The sequence below is a fragment of the Cajanus cajan genome, chromosome 5, assembly GCF_000230855.2.
Source record: "Cajanus cajan strain Asha chromosome 5, NIPB_CcT2T_4, whole genome shotgun sequence".
NCBI lineage: Eukaryota > Viridiplantae > Streptophyta > Magnoliopsida > Fabales > Fabaceae > Cajanus > Cajanus cajan.
The window spans coordinates 34,503,398-34,518,738 of NC_138521.1; the positions used below are offsets into that span (position 1 = coordinate 34,503,398).

The 15,341-nt window shown below is 36.2% G+C and overlaps 2 pseudogenes; one reads left to right on the forward strand and one right to left on the reverse strand.

Moving 5' to 3' along the window:
- Positions 1-318: 318 nt before the first annotated feature.
- Positions 319-2,322, forward strand: LOC145957970 (uncharacterized; annotated as a pseudogene).
- Positions 2,323-12,959: 10,637 nt separating this feature from the next.
- On the reverse strand, positions 12,960-15,044 carry LOC145958301 (pentatricopeptide repeat-containing protein CRR2, chloroplastic-like; annotated as a pseudogene).
- Between the last annotated feature and the right edge of the window lie 297 nt (positions 15,045-15,341).

Sequence of the window (15,341 nt, forward strand, 5' to 3'; positions counted from 1 at the left end):
ATCAATTGTAAATCGTAGTATATGACTTAATTATTATAAATGTTAATAAACTTACCTTATATAAGTAATTTTTAATTGGATAACAGTATAAAATATGTGCAACACAAAATAATTTCTCATAAATAAATAAATTTCTTCTTTACACAATTTTATCATATTGAATATAATATCTATAATGAATGTCAACCTTAATATTTCTCTGATTAGTTAATATGCATGTATCACTTTTTGGCTTTTTGCTCGCTCTAAAGCCTTTTGTATCCCGTCCCAGTGCCTTATTTATAGTCTTGCATGGGCATATTTATAACTGTAGATTAACAAAAAGAGACTAGACCCATTGATATTCTCGGGAGGCATAAATCCATTGATGGAGAAATTGCCTTAAGTGAAAAGTTGTTCAAGTTTCTACCAAAACAACCAGTAGCTTCGGTGGCCTTTCAGAACCCAATTGCAAGCCCTAGTGAAAGTGTTACTCCACGTGGAGGTCAATCACCTAAACATATGGTCTCAATTATTCCAAAGGAAGCCCAAAGAAAGCACGAAATTAGAAGCTTTAGTGCATGAGAGCCCACCTCACCCAAGGTGTCTTATGTGAGCCAAGTGAAGGGTAAGAAAAAGAAAAAGGCCTATAAACAAAAAAGAGTTCAAACAGATAAGAAATATTTTGTTTTATTTTGTGAAAAGATAGCTAAGTTTCTGATTAGGATTTTCAAGGGGAGTGCTGAGAACACAAAACAAAGTAGAAAGGCTTTTGTGGTGGAAGAGAAGGCACCACCAACTACCCAGGTATCTGTATCTCCAACGTTGGCTACAATGAAGAAATTTGCAACGCGTAGAGGATCATTGTCTCATTTTGATGTTCAACTTGCGGAAAAGTGAATGTCAATTTTGTAGTAGCGTTAGTAGAAAATTTAATATGGTGATTTAGAATGATAAGAATGTTAGCAAGAGTTATCACGTATGATGGATTTTTTACTCACATGGTGGATGATATTTATGATTACCAAAAACAAGAAAATCAAAATAATGATACATGTGGAAGTGTGTAACTATTCATCCAACAACATTTTTTTGTATCTACCTCTGTTTATCTCATAATTTATTACATTTCAAATTTATTTTTTCTTTCTATTGTTTACACAATCTGTTATATAAGCATCATTTTTATTAAAATAAAACTATTTATGAAATTGGATTTTAAGCAAAATATAGTATGTAATTTGTTTGGTGCAAACAACTTAATAGAACCTCTTGAAGAAGATGATTGTTGTTCCTCCTTCAAGCTCCACCTTAAGACGTCCTTTCTTCTCTTGAGGCCTTGAACACCAAACGGAAGCAATGATCCAAGCTCCAAAGCTTGGAGAAGCAACTATATGGTTCGGTTTCTCCTTGAAGGTGGAGAAACTTTAGGAATCGAACACAAAGGAGGAATTCCTTTGTGGAGTTCTTAAGGAGAATGGAATTCTCCATGGTTTGAGACTCTTGAGAGAGAGAGAATTTTTAGAAAAAGTGTTTACAAATGAAGGTTTTGAAAATTTATAGAAGTAGGAAGCTTGTGGAGGAAGCTAAACTTGACCATAGTTCAAGTAAATCATGGTTGGCTTAGTCTTGACAGGCCACCCTAGTTTAGGAGGCTTGTGGAGCAAGCTTCTACCTTAGCTTGCTTGGCAAGCTAAGTTAGAAGCTTGTAGCACAAGCTTCTAAAGCTCCAAGGTGAAGAGAAGCACTTCAGCCATAGAAGGGAACTAGGCGGACTTAGCTTGTTCTGGCTCCTTGAATCATTTCAAAAATTGTGGATTTGGTTTAGTTAGGTTCATCCAAAATTGATGAGACCTAGCTAAGTCAAATCCTTGAAAAATTAGGAGCAAAACAAGTTTAATATGTAAAATTTTACCTAGGCCCAATTCCAACCCAATTACTAGTCACACCCTCAAGTATTGCTAAATGCCACCCCACTTCTACTACTGAAAAAATAGAAAAAGAGTAACTTTCAATACAAAGTTAAATGAAGTCAAAGTCTCCAAGTAACCTATCCTAGAAACAATATACAATGGTCTATAAAAAGAAAACAAAGTGCCTCATAAATACAAAGGCAAAAATAATCCTATACAAGAAAACTATGTACAAGTTTATATACAACAGAGCTATGTCTTCCCTTCATGATAGGTTGGTCCATATGAATAATACCTTGGGCTTGGAAAGCCCACTGGTCTTCAAGTTGTCCAATCCTTCTTAAATGCTCCTGGTCATAGCTCTAGTGATTGGGCCTTTGACCCATGGTCCATAATAACTAAGTTTAGTTTTAATATATGTAACATTAAAGAAAATCCAATGCAGCCTTATTTGAAATTTCATAAATTATGAATTTGTCTAAATGTTTTAATATATATATATATATATATATATATATATATATATATATATATAATCATTAATATTGATCTAATAGTGACAAGTTGAAATAATTTATAAAAAGTGTTAAATTTAAACTTTATTATTGTCATTGTAATTTCTAGTCAAAAATAGATTAGAAAAAGGCATGTAACCAACAATTTTAGAGAAAAGCATTAGTTTCAACAATAATTTATAATAATGAAGATATTATCAACTCACAAGATCATTCAAGCTAGTATCTTCCTCTACTGATTTCAAGCAACACACCATCCTCTATGTCTAATGACTTCAAAGAATCATCGTAGGACATATTCTCTTCGCTAGTTTATAGCATTGGAGCAAGGTCCATCTTTCATTTTAATATACAAAACCAATAGGGAACAATTAAAGAAAATTAGAACAAAAGATGCGTATTGAGTAGGGGACAAAAAGATGCATTCACTATATTGACCTGTTTTGCTTCGTGTAACCCACTATCTTAAAGAAAATCTTTGATCCCCATTTCATTTGCATTATTTGATCACACATTTGCAAGATCTCCTAAATCACCATCAAATTTAATTTACATGAACCCAGTAGTATGTTAGTTAAATTTATAAAATTAAATCATGATGTACCAATTTTACCCTCCTTACTTATCATTAAATTTTTATGAGAAGTAAAAATATTATTCTATCTCAAAGATTATGCAATAATATCAGTAATATTGATAACGTGGAAGTAGGGTTGGAACTTCATGACCAACCCAGATGCGCTCGTCACACGGGTCTTCAACTCCAAATTTTCCCAAGAGGGGACTTCCTAAGTGCTAAGCTAGGTCACAATCCTAGCTTTGTTTGGAGCAGCATCTTCGCTTCACAGGTTCTGGTTAAGGAAGGATTCAAGAAATGTGTGGGTAATGGTCATAACATCAACCCTTGGCATGACCCTTGGCTACGTGGCTTGCACGGCTCGTTCGTGACATCAAGCCCTCCTCATGATAGCCTCCAATGGTTTGTCTCATCTCTTATAGACCATGCAACTGGTTCATGGAAAGCTAACGTTGTCACTACTGTCTTCAATTACCAGGACTCGCGCGCAATATTAGCTATGTTGCTCTTAAGCCTATCAGAAGATGATACCATGACTTGTACTCTGAACCGTAAAGGAACATATACGATAAAGTCAGCATATTATCACCTGATGGAGTCCATTACTTCAAACGATCACCTTAAGACTCTCAGAAATTGGACTAAACTGTGGAAGTTGCGTATACGCCGCAAGATGAAAATCTTCACATGAAGGCTTATGAAAAGTTGTCTCCTAACATGTGTGAGATTACAGTCAAAATGAGTGCCATGCTCATCATTATGTGCCCACTTACATACTGAACTAGAGTCTGACTGGCATGCTTTCCTTACATGCCCTACAACTACATCAATCTAGGTGAACTCTAGTATACGGGACCAGATTCAGGCGAAAATAGAAAATAGGTGATGGAAGAGCATGGACCAAGGGTCCAACCACTAGAGCTATGGCCAGGAGACTACTTGAAGACTTGTCAACTTCAGAGCTTAGTGGGCCCAATGGGCTTGGTGGGCCTAGGGTGCTTCTCACTTGGGCTTTACTTGATTAAACACCATGTTTTAATGTACATTCATAGAATAGGAAGTTACTTTGTTTTTTGGTCTTGTATTTTGACCATAGATTAGGGTTTGGAACTTTGGGCTTGTAATAGGGCTTCATGGGCTTTGGGCTTTTGATACCCAATATTGGGCTCATTCTCTTTGTTGTATTTTTTTCTATTCATTGTATTTCTTCGACCAATGTATTTAGGTCATTAGATTAGGGTTTAAGGAGGATTACTAGTTTAATTGAATTAGGGTAAACTAGGTTTAATTTAGGATGCATTTAAGTTGCATTTTGGGTCACATGTTTGGCGCCACCTTGGCTGAACATGTGTGACTCAAAATTCAACCCTAAATGCATTCTAAATCAAACCTAAATGAACTTAGCACAAGTGTGACCGGACTTGAACATGTGAGTTAAGTTTTGAATTCAAATTCAAAAAATTGAATTCAAAACTTGGCGCCACATGTGAAGCCTTTCACAATGGCGCCAAGTAACCCTAATTTCGGATCTATATATACTTCCTTTATCATACATTGTAAACACTTTTGAGATATATGAAATTTGAGAGCATTTTCTGCCAAATTTCTCTTGAGAGTCACCGAGAAAGAAACCTCACCTTCTAGGAACCCTAGCTAGGTTTTCCTACCTTTTGAAGTGAGCTTTCTTTTGCTCCTTAAGCTTGGATGCTTCCATCCTTGGCTTAGACCTTCACTCATCCGAGAATCCTCCATTCAAGTCTCCATTTCATTCGGTTCCAAGCTCCATTGAAGAGATCCAAGCTTTGGTGAATCTGAGGAGAAGAACACCATCCACTTCTCCTAGTTTTTGCCATCTTTTTCGGTATCAAGAGCAAGGTTCTTCAAGGAGATAAGTTTTCTTGTGTTTGAACCGTGTGTCTTTGTGTCTTTGCTGTTCTTGTGTGTCTTGTTTGAGTTTCTATTCGGATCTATTTGATTTGAATTAATTTTTTTCCATAGATCCATTGTTGATTGTATTTGAATTTCTTCCACAATCAATATGTTTAGGACCTATTTGCTTGTGCTTCTTTTTGTTTTTGTTTGAGTCTTTCATTTCCTTGCATGTGTCCGTGATTGGACTTCATCCATTGCATTAGAATTTTGTTAAGTCCTTGTTTTGTCTTAGTAAGTTGTGTTTAGTCCTTATATGTTGCAAATTCCTTGAATAGCATGTTTAACCTAGTTTTCTTTTGAGTTGATTGTCTATATTTTGTTCTCGGTTTGCTTAATCTTTGTGCCTACCTATATGTGCTTTTTGTTTTACCTTATTGAGTTCATAATTTGCTATTAGTTCTAGCAAATTTCTTAGAGTTAGGTTTCCATTGTGTACTTAAGTTTTCAAATCACTTTCTATAAAAAAATTCTTGAAACAATTTTGTGTTACTTAAAATTTCAAGTGATTCATTCTACTTCTAGTGCATTATTTCTTTTGGATTCAAATTTTAAAAGTGTAGTGGCTGGAAAATAGAGAAAAATACAGAGCATGATGTTTCAAAATAGTTAAAAAAAAGTGAACAAAAGAATCCAATAAAAAATCTAAAAACTAGTGCACTAGTTCATTCATTTTCACTTGAAATTTGTCAATCTAGTAGTCTTGGTTTTAATACTTTGGAATTGTGAAAATTTTGAAAACAAAAGACAAGTGTCTTCTCTGGAATATCAATTTGAATTCAGGAAAAGAAAAGAATAAAAAAAAATAAAAAAGCAATTATAGAAGCAAAAGCCGAGAAGAACAAAAACAAGAAAATTCACTTGATTCCTCAAAATTCTTTGGACTACTATTTTGTGTGTACTTGTTCAAATTCCATCAAATTTTTGTTGTTGGTTTGTAAATCTACTCTAGTGCCTATCTAGGAGCTTTACTAACTGAGTGCTAGCTTTCATTGGAGTCTTATTTTTCAACTTTCTTTGTTGGATATCTTTGAGTCTTGTCATAAACACTTTACTCTTCACTTTTTGGTATAAGCTTTATAAATTGTGCTTTTGTTACTTGTCTTGTTTTCTTTGACTAAACATTCTGTGCTGGAAAGTGACCTCAAATCCTTGCTTAAGGATCAAACATTGACTCAACAAAAAGTAGGAAAAGACTTGGACATTAAGACTTCAAAATTTGACCTAATTTAGTGACCAAACTTTTCCTAAACTACCTGCACAAGAGTGATCATTCCTTTAACCTTGTGAGAAGCCTACATTAACCATTTTGTTGTGTTCATTGTGCAGGGTCCAGGAGCAACTTAATTCAAGGGTTAGTGGTGCATTGAAACACTTGAATAAGTGTTAGAAAAATTGGACAAAAAATCCGTCACTAATTTGGTCACTGAAGCCGCCATTTATTGTTTTCTATGCTAGTTTAAATTTTTGCAATCTCTCTTGTATTTTAAACCAATTTGTAAAGCTTGGAGGGAGTATTAAGAAGCTGGTCAGGTATATATAAACCCTTGGTAACCTACTCACGTGTAGTACTAGTGGAAGTAGCTTGGAAATTTCATATGTTTCAAGCTTCCACTTAGGGCAAACCGACTAGTTGATTATCCTTGCTTCCTTAAGTTGTTTGAACTTTAAATTGTTTACTTTGCTGCCTTGTTTCGACTAGCTTGTGTAGAATTTATTTGTCACGTTTTAGATAGCTTCAAAAACAATTGTGAAAAGCATACAACATAAATATTTTTGTGAAAATCTTTGTGGAATTGAAAATACCACAAGGGAGTTTAGTGATTTCCACTTGAAAAGGTTTGGTTATTAAGTGGCTCTTAGTAGCTCACCTCCCTTGATAGTGCAACTTGTACACTTAGACTTCCAAGTGCTATTTTTGTTCCTAGAAAATACCAAAAATATTTTGTCTATTTTGCATAGCATATAAACTTCTTCTTGCTTAATCATGAGTCATATTTCTCAAAGTGATAGTGACATTGAATCTCCTAAAAGTTTTAATCAAATTGTTAAGGAGGTTGAAGCACTAAAACTATGGAGACAACAAGAGATACTTCAAAAAGAAAGAGAAAAGATAGAAAGAGAAGTACAACTTGTTGCTCTTAAGGAAGAGATAAACAAAATTAAGCAACAAGAAGAAAAACTTTTAAAAAAAATCAATAAAAGAAAAAGTCAAAAGAGTTCTACAAAAAGTTCCAATGCCTCTACAAGCCAAGAGGATGTAGGTAGTTTGAATGTTGATGCATATTACCAACCTACACCTAGAAGAGTCATTAAGGAAACCAAAGTGAGGGAATCAAGGGTTGATCTCCCTTACTTTCATGGAAAAGAGGATGTTGATGCCTACTTGGATTGGGAAATGAAAGTGGAGCAAATCTTCACTTGTCATCAAGTAGGTGAGGAAAGAAAAGTTCCCTTGGCCACCTTAGCTTTCCAAGGACAAGCTATGTATTGGTGGACATTCTTGGAGAGAGAGAGAGAAGACTTCACAATGACTCTCCTATTACTTATTGGAATGAATTAAGGAGTGCTATGAGAAGAAGGCACATACCTTCTTATTATAGTAGGGAGCTTATGGATAAGCTCCAAAGACTCCAACAAAAGAACATGAGTGTGGAGGAGTATAGACAAAAAATGGAGTTGTATCTCATGAGGGCTGGGATAAGGGAAGAGGAAAGATTGGCCATTGCTAGGTTTCTAAGTGGTCTAAATTTTGATATAAGAGATAGGGTTGAGTTACTCCCTTATAGGGACTTTGATGATTTGGTCCAACTTTGTATAAGGGTAGAACAACAAAATTTAAGAAAAAATTATTTCAAAGGCAAAACTCAAACTAGCTCTTACATCAAGAAAGACAACAAGCGGGAGGGTCAATATGACTCTTCTAAGAAAATTAGCAAAGGTCTAGAAAAAGAAAAAGAAAAAGAAAAAGATAAAAATAAAAATATTGTCACTTCTAGTAGTAAAACTAGTGACATCAAATGCTTTAAATGTCTTGGGAGAGTCCACATAGCTTCTCAATGTCCAACTAAAAAGGTCATGATTTCGAGAGGACAAGACATTTATAGTAGTGTTGATGAATCTATTTCTACCACTTCAAGTGATAGTGAATCTAGTGAGGAAGACCGTCCAATTGAAAGAGCATATCCTTATGATGGTTAACTTTTGATGATTAGAAGGCTTCTAGGAAGCCAGCCTAATGAGTCTCACCTTTCACAAAGAGAGAATATTTTTCACACAAAGTGTAAAATTTTTGATAAAGTTTGTTCTCTCATTGTGGATAGTGGGTCTTGTTGCAACTATTGTAGCACAAGGTTGGTGGAGAAGCTTGATCTTACTCTAATTCCCCATCCGAAACCATATCAACTTCATTGGCTTAATGAAGATGGGGATATTATTGTGGATAAACAAGTGAAAGTCAAGTTTTCTGTTGGTAACTATGAAGATCATGTGGTATGTGACATAGTTCCCATGGAGGCTTGCCATATTTTGTTGGGAAGGTCATGGCAATTTGACAAGAAAACCATGCATAATGGCCTTACCAATGAAATTACTTTCACTAATAAAGAAAAAGAAGTTTGTACTTCATCCTTTGTCTCCTTCAAAAGTGATAGAGGATCAAGTACAAATGAAAATGAAAAGAGAAGAAGAAAAAAAAATTAATTAAAAAAAGAAGAAGAAAAGAAGCATAAATCTTCAAAGAAGAAGAAGAAGGAAGAGAAACCTTTTCCAATAGAAGGAATTCAACAAGAAAACACCTTAAAAAGAAACTTGTTGAAAAACCTTCTTACATTCTTCTTTGTAGAGGTATGCTTAATTGTCATAATTTAAGTCTTGAACCTAGTTCTTTACCTCTTGAAGTTTCTCAATTATTAAAAGAATTTGATGATATATTCCCTAGTGATGGTCCAAAGGGCCTTCCTCCTTTTAGGGGTATAGAACATCAAATTGATTTTGTGCCTGGGGGCTAGTCTACCTAATAGACCAGCCTATAGGACAAATCCTCAAGAAACTAAGGAGATAGAGAACCAAGTTCAAGAATTATTGGACAAGGGGTGGGTGCAAAAGAGTTTGAGTCCCTGTGCTGTGCCTGTATTGTTAGTGCCCAAGAAAGATGGAAAATGGAGAATGTGTAGTGATTGTAGGGCTATTAACAATATCACAATCAAGTACAAGCACCCAATCCCTAGACTTGATGATATGCTTGATGAGTTACATGGTGCTACTATTTTTTCTAAAATTGATCTTAAAAGTGGTTATCACCAAATAAGAATCAAAGAGGGTGATGAGTAGAAAACTACTTTTAAGACCAAATTTGGATTGTATGAGTGGCTAGTTATGCCTTTTGGTTTAAAAAATGCACCAAGTACATTCATGAGGCTTATGAATCATGTCTTGAGAGAGTGTATAGGAAAATTTGTTGTTGTTTATTTTGATGATATTATAATCTATAGTAGGTCTCAAGATGACCACATAGGACATCTTAGAGAAGTTTTGATGATTCTTAGGGAAAACCACTTATTTGCAAATATTGAAAAATGTACTTTTTGTGTGGATCATGTGGTTTTCCTAGGGTTCATTGTGAGTAAAGAACGGGTTCGTGTGGACCCCGAGAAAATCAAAGTCATTCAAGAGTGGCCCAAACCAAAGAATGTTAGTGAAGTTAGGAGTTTTCATGGCCTTGCAAGTTTTTATAGAAGATTTGTTCCTAAATTTTCTAGCATTGCGTCACCCTTGAATGAGCTTGTTAAAAAAGATGTTTTATTTGAATGGACTTCAAAGCATGATCATGCATTTCAACTTCTTAAGGATCAACTTACAAATGCACCCATACTAGCTTTGCCAAATTTTGAAAAGAATTTTGAGATAGAATGTGATGCATCTGGAGTTGGCATAGGAGCTGTGTTATTGCAAGGAGGACACCCCATTGCCTATTTTAGTGAAAAACTAAAATGTGCCTCCCTCAATTACCCTACCTATGACAAGGAGTTGTATGCATTGGTTAGAGCTTTACAAACTTGGGAACACTATCTTGTGTCCAAAGAGTTTGTCATCCATAGTGACCATGAGTCACTTAAATATTTAATAGGTCAAGGTAAGTTAAATAAGAGGCATGCCAAATGGCTAGAATTCCTTGAACAATTTCCATATATTATTAAATTCAAGAAAGGAAAAACAAATATTGTAGCTGATGCTTTATCTAGAAGGCATACTTTGCTTATGTCTCTAGGTACTCAAATTCTTGGATTTGATAATATTAGGGAATTGTATGAGAAAGATCTTGACTTTGGTGATAATTATGAAAAATGCCAACAAAAAGCTTTTGATGGCTTCTATATGGCTGAGGGGTATTTGTACAAAGAAGGGAGGTTATGTATACCCCAAGGATCCATTAGGAAACTATTAATTAAAGAGAGTCATGAAGGTGGGCTTATGGGGCACTTTGGTGTTGATAAAACCCTTAGTTTGCTTAAAGAAAAATTTTATTGGCCCCATATGCGAAAGGATGTCCAATAGCATTGCTTCAGATGTTTGGCTTGTTTACAAGCCAAGTCTAAAGTGATGCCTCATGGTACATACACACCTTTGCCTGTTGCTTCTTCCCCTTGGGTAGATATTAGCATGGATTTTGTGCTAGGTTTACCTAGAACCCAAAGGAGAATGGATTCTATCTTTGTGGTTGTGGACCGTTTTAGTAAAATGGCTCTTTTCATTCCATGCCACAAAGTAGATGATGCAAGCAACATTGCAAAAATTTTCTTTAGAGATGTGGTTAAACTCCATGGACTTCCTAGGACAATAGTTTCAGATAGAGATACTAAGTTCCTAAGCCATTTTCGGCGTCTCTTATGTCAAGACTAGGAACTAAACTCCTCTTTTCAACTACTTGTCATCCTCAAATAGATGGCCAAACTGAAGTAGTTAATAGATCTCTGTCTACTATGCTTAGGGCAGTCCTAAAGGGCAATCACAAATCTTGGGATGAGTATTTGCCACACATTGAATTTGCCTATAATAGGGTAGTCCACAAAACTACCAATATTTATCCTTTTGAAGCTGTGTATGGGTTTAATCCTTTAACTCCTTTGGACTTGATATCTCTTCCTAATGTTGAACATTTCATTCATAAGGAAAGGGCCTCAAGAGCTGAATTTGTTAAAAAAATACATGAAAGGATTAAAACTTATATCCAACTCCAAAATGAGAAGTATGCTCAACAAGGAAATAAAGGCAAAAGACCTATGATCTTCGAAGAAGGTGATTGGGTTTGGCTTCATCTAAGAAAAGAACGTTTTCCTAAACAAAGGAAGTCCAAACTCAGTCCTAGAGGAGATGGTCCCTTTCAGGTCTTACAGCATATCAATGATAACGCTTATAGACTTGATTTACCCTCTGATTATGGAGTAAGCCCTACTTTTAATGTAAGTGATTTAAAACCTTTTGTAGGTGTTAGTGATGATGAGGAAGAGTCTTCAGATTCGAGGATGAATCCTTTTCAAGAGGGAGGGAATGATGGAAGAGCATGGACTAAGGGTCCAATCACTAGAGTTATGGCCAGGAGACTACTTGAAGACTTGTCAGCTTCAGAGCTTAGTGGAAGTTACTTTGTTTTTTGGTCTTGTAATTTGACCATAGATTAGGGTTTGGAACTTTGGGCTTGTAATTGGGCTTCATGGGCTTTGGGCTTTTGATACCCAATATTGGGCTCATTCTTTTTGTTGTATTTTTTTCTATTCATTGTATTTCTTTGACCAATGTATTTAGGTCATTAGATTAGGGTTTAAGGAGGATTACTAGTTTAATTGAATTAGGGTAAACTAGGTTTAATTTAGGATGCATTTAAGTTGCATTTTGGGTCACATGTTTGGCGCCACCTTGGCTGAACATGTGTGACTCAAAATTCAACCCTAAATGCATACTAAATCATACCTAAATGAACTTAGCACTAGTGTGACCGGACTTGAACATGTGAGTTAAGTTTTGAATTCAAATTCAAAAATTTGAATTCAAAACTTGGCGCCACATGTGAAGCCTTTCACAATGGCGCCAAGTAACCCTAATTCCGGATCTATATATACTTCCTTTATCATACATTGTAAACACTTTTGAGATATATGAAATTTGAGAGCATTTTCTGCCAAATTTCTCTTGAGATTCACCGAGAAAGAAACCTTACCTTCTAGGAACCCTAGCTAGGTTTTCCTACCTTTTGAAGTGAGCTTTCTTTTGCTCCTTAATCTTGGATGCTTCCATCCTTGGGTTAGGCCTTCACTCATCCGAGAATCCTCCATTCAAGTCTCCATTTCATTCGGTTCCAAGCTCCATTGAAGAGATCCAAGCTTTGGTGAATCCGAGAAGAAGAACACCATCCACTTCTCCTAGTTTTTGCTATCAATAGGGAAGGAATGAAGGAAGTCATGCACAATCTACTCAGTCCTCTTGACTCCTCGTCACTTATAGAAGCCATTCTCGTTCTTTGGTGCATATGAAAACGACACAACGACTAGGTCTGGAAGCTAGCTCCTATACCTTCTCACATGGCTCTCATGCAAGCACGACAAGGTCTTCAAGAATGGCAACAAGTCCATGCTACAACACCAGCAATCCATGCCAGGAACTTCTCTGGTCTGTGATGGAGCAAACTGTAACCAGGTACTTATAAATGCAACATCGACACTGCTTTATTTCCGAATTCAAACACCTTTGGCTGCGATATGCGTATATGGGATGAATACGGTGCATTCGTTCTTGCAAAATCTACCTGGTTTAATGGGTCCCCAGAAGCAAAGGAAGCAGAAACTCTATCTTTGGTTGAAGCCATAAACTAGGTATCTACACTGAATCTCCCTAGAGTCACTATCGAAACAGACTACAAGCTACTACTAGATGACATCAATCATCCAAGACAAAGAACACATTCTAAATACGACCAACCGCTAAACAAATGTCGTTCGCTCCTAACTACCAACCCAAACTTATGTCAACAAAGTTCAAAAGGAGATAAGCCAATCAAGTTTTCCACTCTCTTGCTAGGGCATCTAGATCTTTTGCTTGTTCCTCTAGTTTCAATTTTATTCCTCAATGTATTGCTCCATTTATTTTAAATGAAATGACATAAGCATATTTCAATAAAAAAAATCAATAAAATTGATAAATGACAATTGAAAAGTTTGAGAAGAGAGAAAATTTATTTCTTAAATTCTCTTTTCATTGTCCAATAACAAAAAATATATATTCTCACAATTTTTAATAAGGGTAAAATATAAAAAATAAAATCAATATTTTACAAAAATAGTAAAGTGTCTTATAAAAAAATAACCATCATTTCCTTCTAAATCTAAATTGTGTCTAAGGCTAAGAGGGAGTAAAATATTATATTTAATAACTCGGAAACATAAAATGTGCAAAGTCCAGATTGTATTGGTAACTTACTAGCATGGTGGTGATGGTGAATCCGATATCCCTTTCCCATGGTCGGATATACCTGTTTTATCAACCATTTTCTACAAAAAGGCACCATATTGTGTTTGGGTTTCTTTCCCCATAACCCTATCTAAGCTAAGCAATATCTGGAAGATCTGCGTTGTATATAGATGAGTCTCATCATTTACTCCAAATTTATGATGACCTGATTCCAGCTCTACAGAGCTATACCCAATTGGCTTCTTGATTTCTTTCTCCTTTACCACTTTCCTAACTCTGGCAGCATCCTGCCATCGCCCTGAATCTTCGTACATCTGTGATAGAATCACATAGCGCCCAACATTATCAGGGTCCAAGACAAACAACTTCTCCGCAGCCAATTCAGCAAGCTCAATCTTTTTATGTATTCTACAAGCACCCAACAATGCACCATAAACATTTTTCCCTGGTTGGATAGGCATAGACTGAATAAACTGCACTGCTTTCTCCAAATCCCCGGCTCTCCCCAACAGATCCACAATGCAAGCATAATGCGCCTCACTCTTTGCCACTCCATGAGTTTCCATGGTGTGAAAAATGTGCCAACCCTGCTCAAGCAACCCTGCATGACTGCATGCAGATAATAAACACAAAAACACATTGCCATCAGGGCGCAACCCAGACTCAACCAATTGCTGGAACAAAGCCAGTGCCTCCTGTGCAAGACCATGTGTCCAATAACACTTAATTATCGCATTCCACACTACAACATTTCTATCAAAGACCTTGTCAAAGATGGCTCTTGCCATGCTTACATAACCACAATTTGAGTACAACGATATAAGCCCACTCTCCACAGCAGAATCAAGTCTCATCCCTGTCTTCACAATATAACAATGAATCCAATACCCTGCATGAACATCCGCTACCTGAGCAAACGCGGGAAGAACCATCACAAAAGTGGCATGATCTGGACCCACAACACCCTCATCTCTTAACATATCATAGAAAACCCGAATAGCATCATCCACATAACCATTCACAATATACCCCGAAATCATGGAGTTCCAACTAACAACATCTCTTTGATGAATTTCATCGAACAGTTTTCTAGACACTTCAACATCTTAGCATAGAACGCAACAAGGGAAATACCCACAAACAAGTCCAAGTCCAATCCACACTTCACAGCATGCCCATGAATCACTTGACCCTTTCTAGAAGCTCCCTCTGCCCCACAAGCCTTGAGAACAAACGGGTAAATGTAGCGGTTCGCGGCGGTGCCACGCCACCGCATCGCATTGTAAACCTTCAAGGCTTCGGCGAAGGGACCCGCGTTGGCGTAACCCTTGATGACCACGTTGCAGCAGAAAACATCAGGTTGGGACAAATTGTCGAACACCTTGCTTGCGTTGTTGAGGTTGCGGGGACCGAGGTGAGCGTAGCTATCAATGAGCTTAGTGGCGATGAATGGGTTTTGATCATAGCCCTCGACGACAATGTGGGCATGCATTTTCTTAATGGTGTCAGTGGTTTTGCAAAGGTGCAACAGGTGTGTGTAGTGAAACGAGTCTTTGTGAGATTTGGGTCCCAAAATTTGTTGCACTCTTTGAGATACGCCACGCATTGGGGCTCATTGAGTTCTTTGGAAGCTCTGAGATGGAATTTGGATGTGAAGGCGATGGGGTTTTTTTTATATTTTTTATATTTTTTTGGTATTTGAAGTGACTTAAGAATTTCCACATGGGAGAAGAAACTGCGTAATTTAGCAACGGGAACTGAAATATAATATGCAATAGAAGAAAAGGCAATGAATCAAAAATGTCGGTTTGGGTAACTTTTTTTAAACAAATTTATTATTTATGGTAGTATTGATGGATGGAAATTTGTATAAAAAATTTGAAAAAGATTTTGAATTCTTAAAAAGATAGCTTCTATATTTTTATAAGTCATACTAGTAATTTTAATATTGGATAGTGTTTTTTT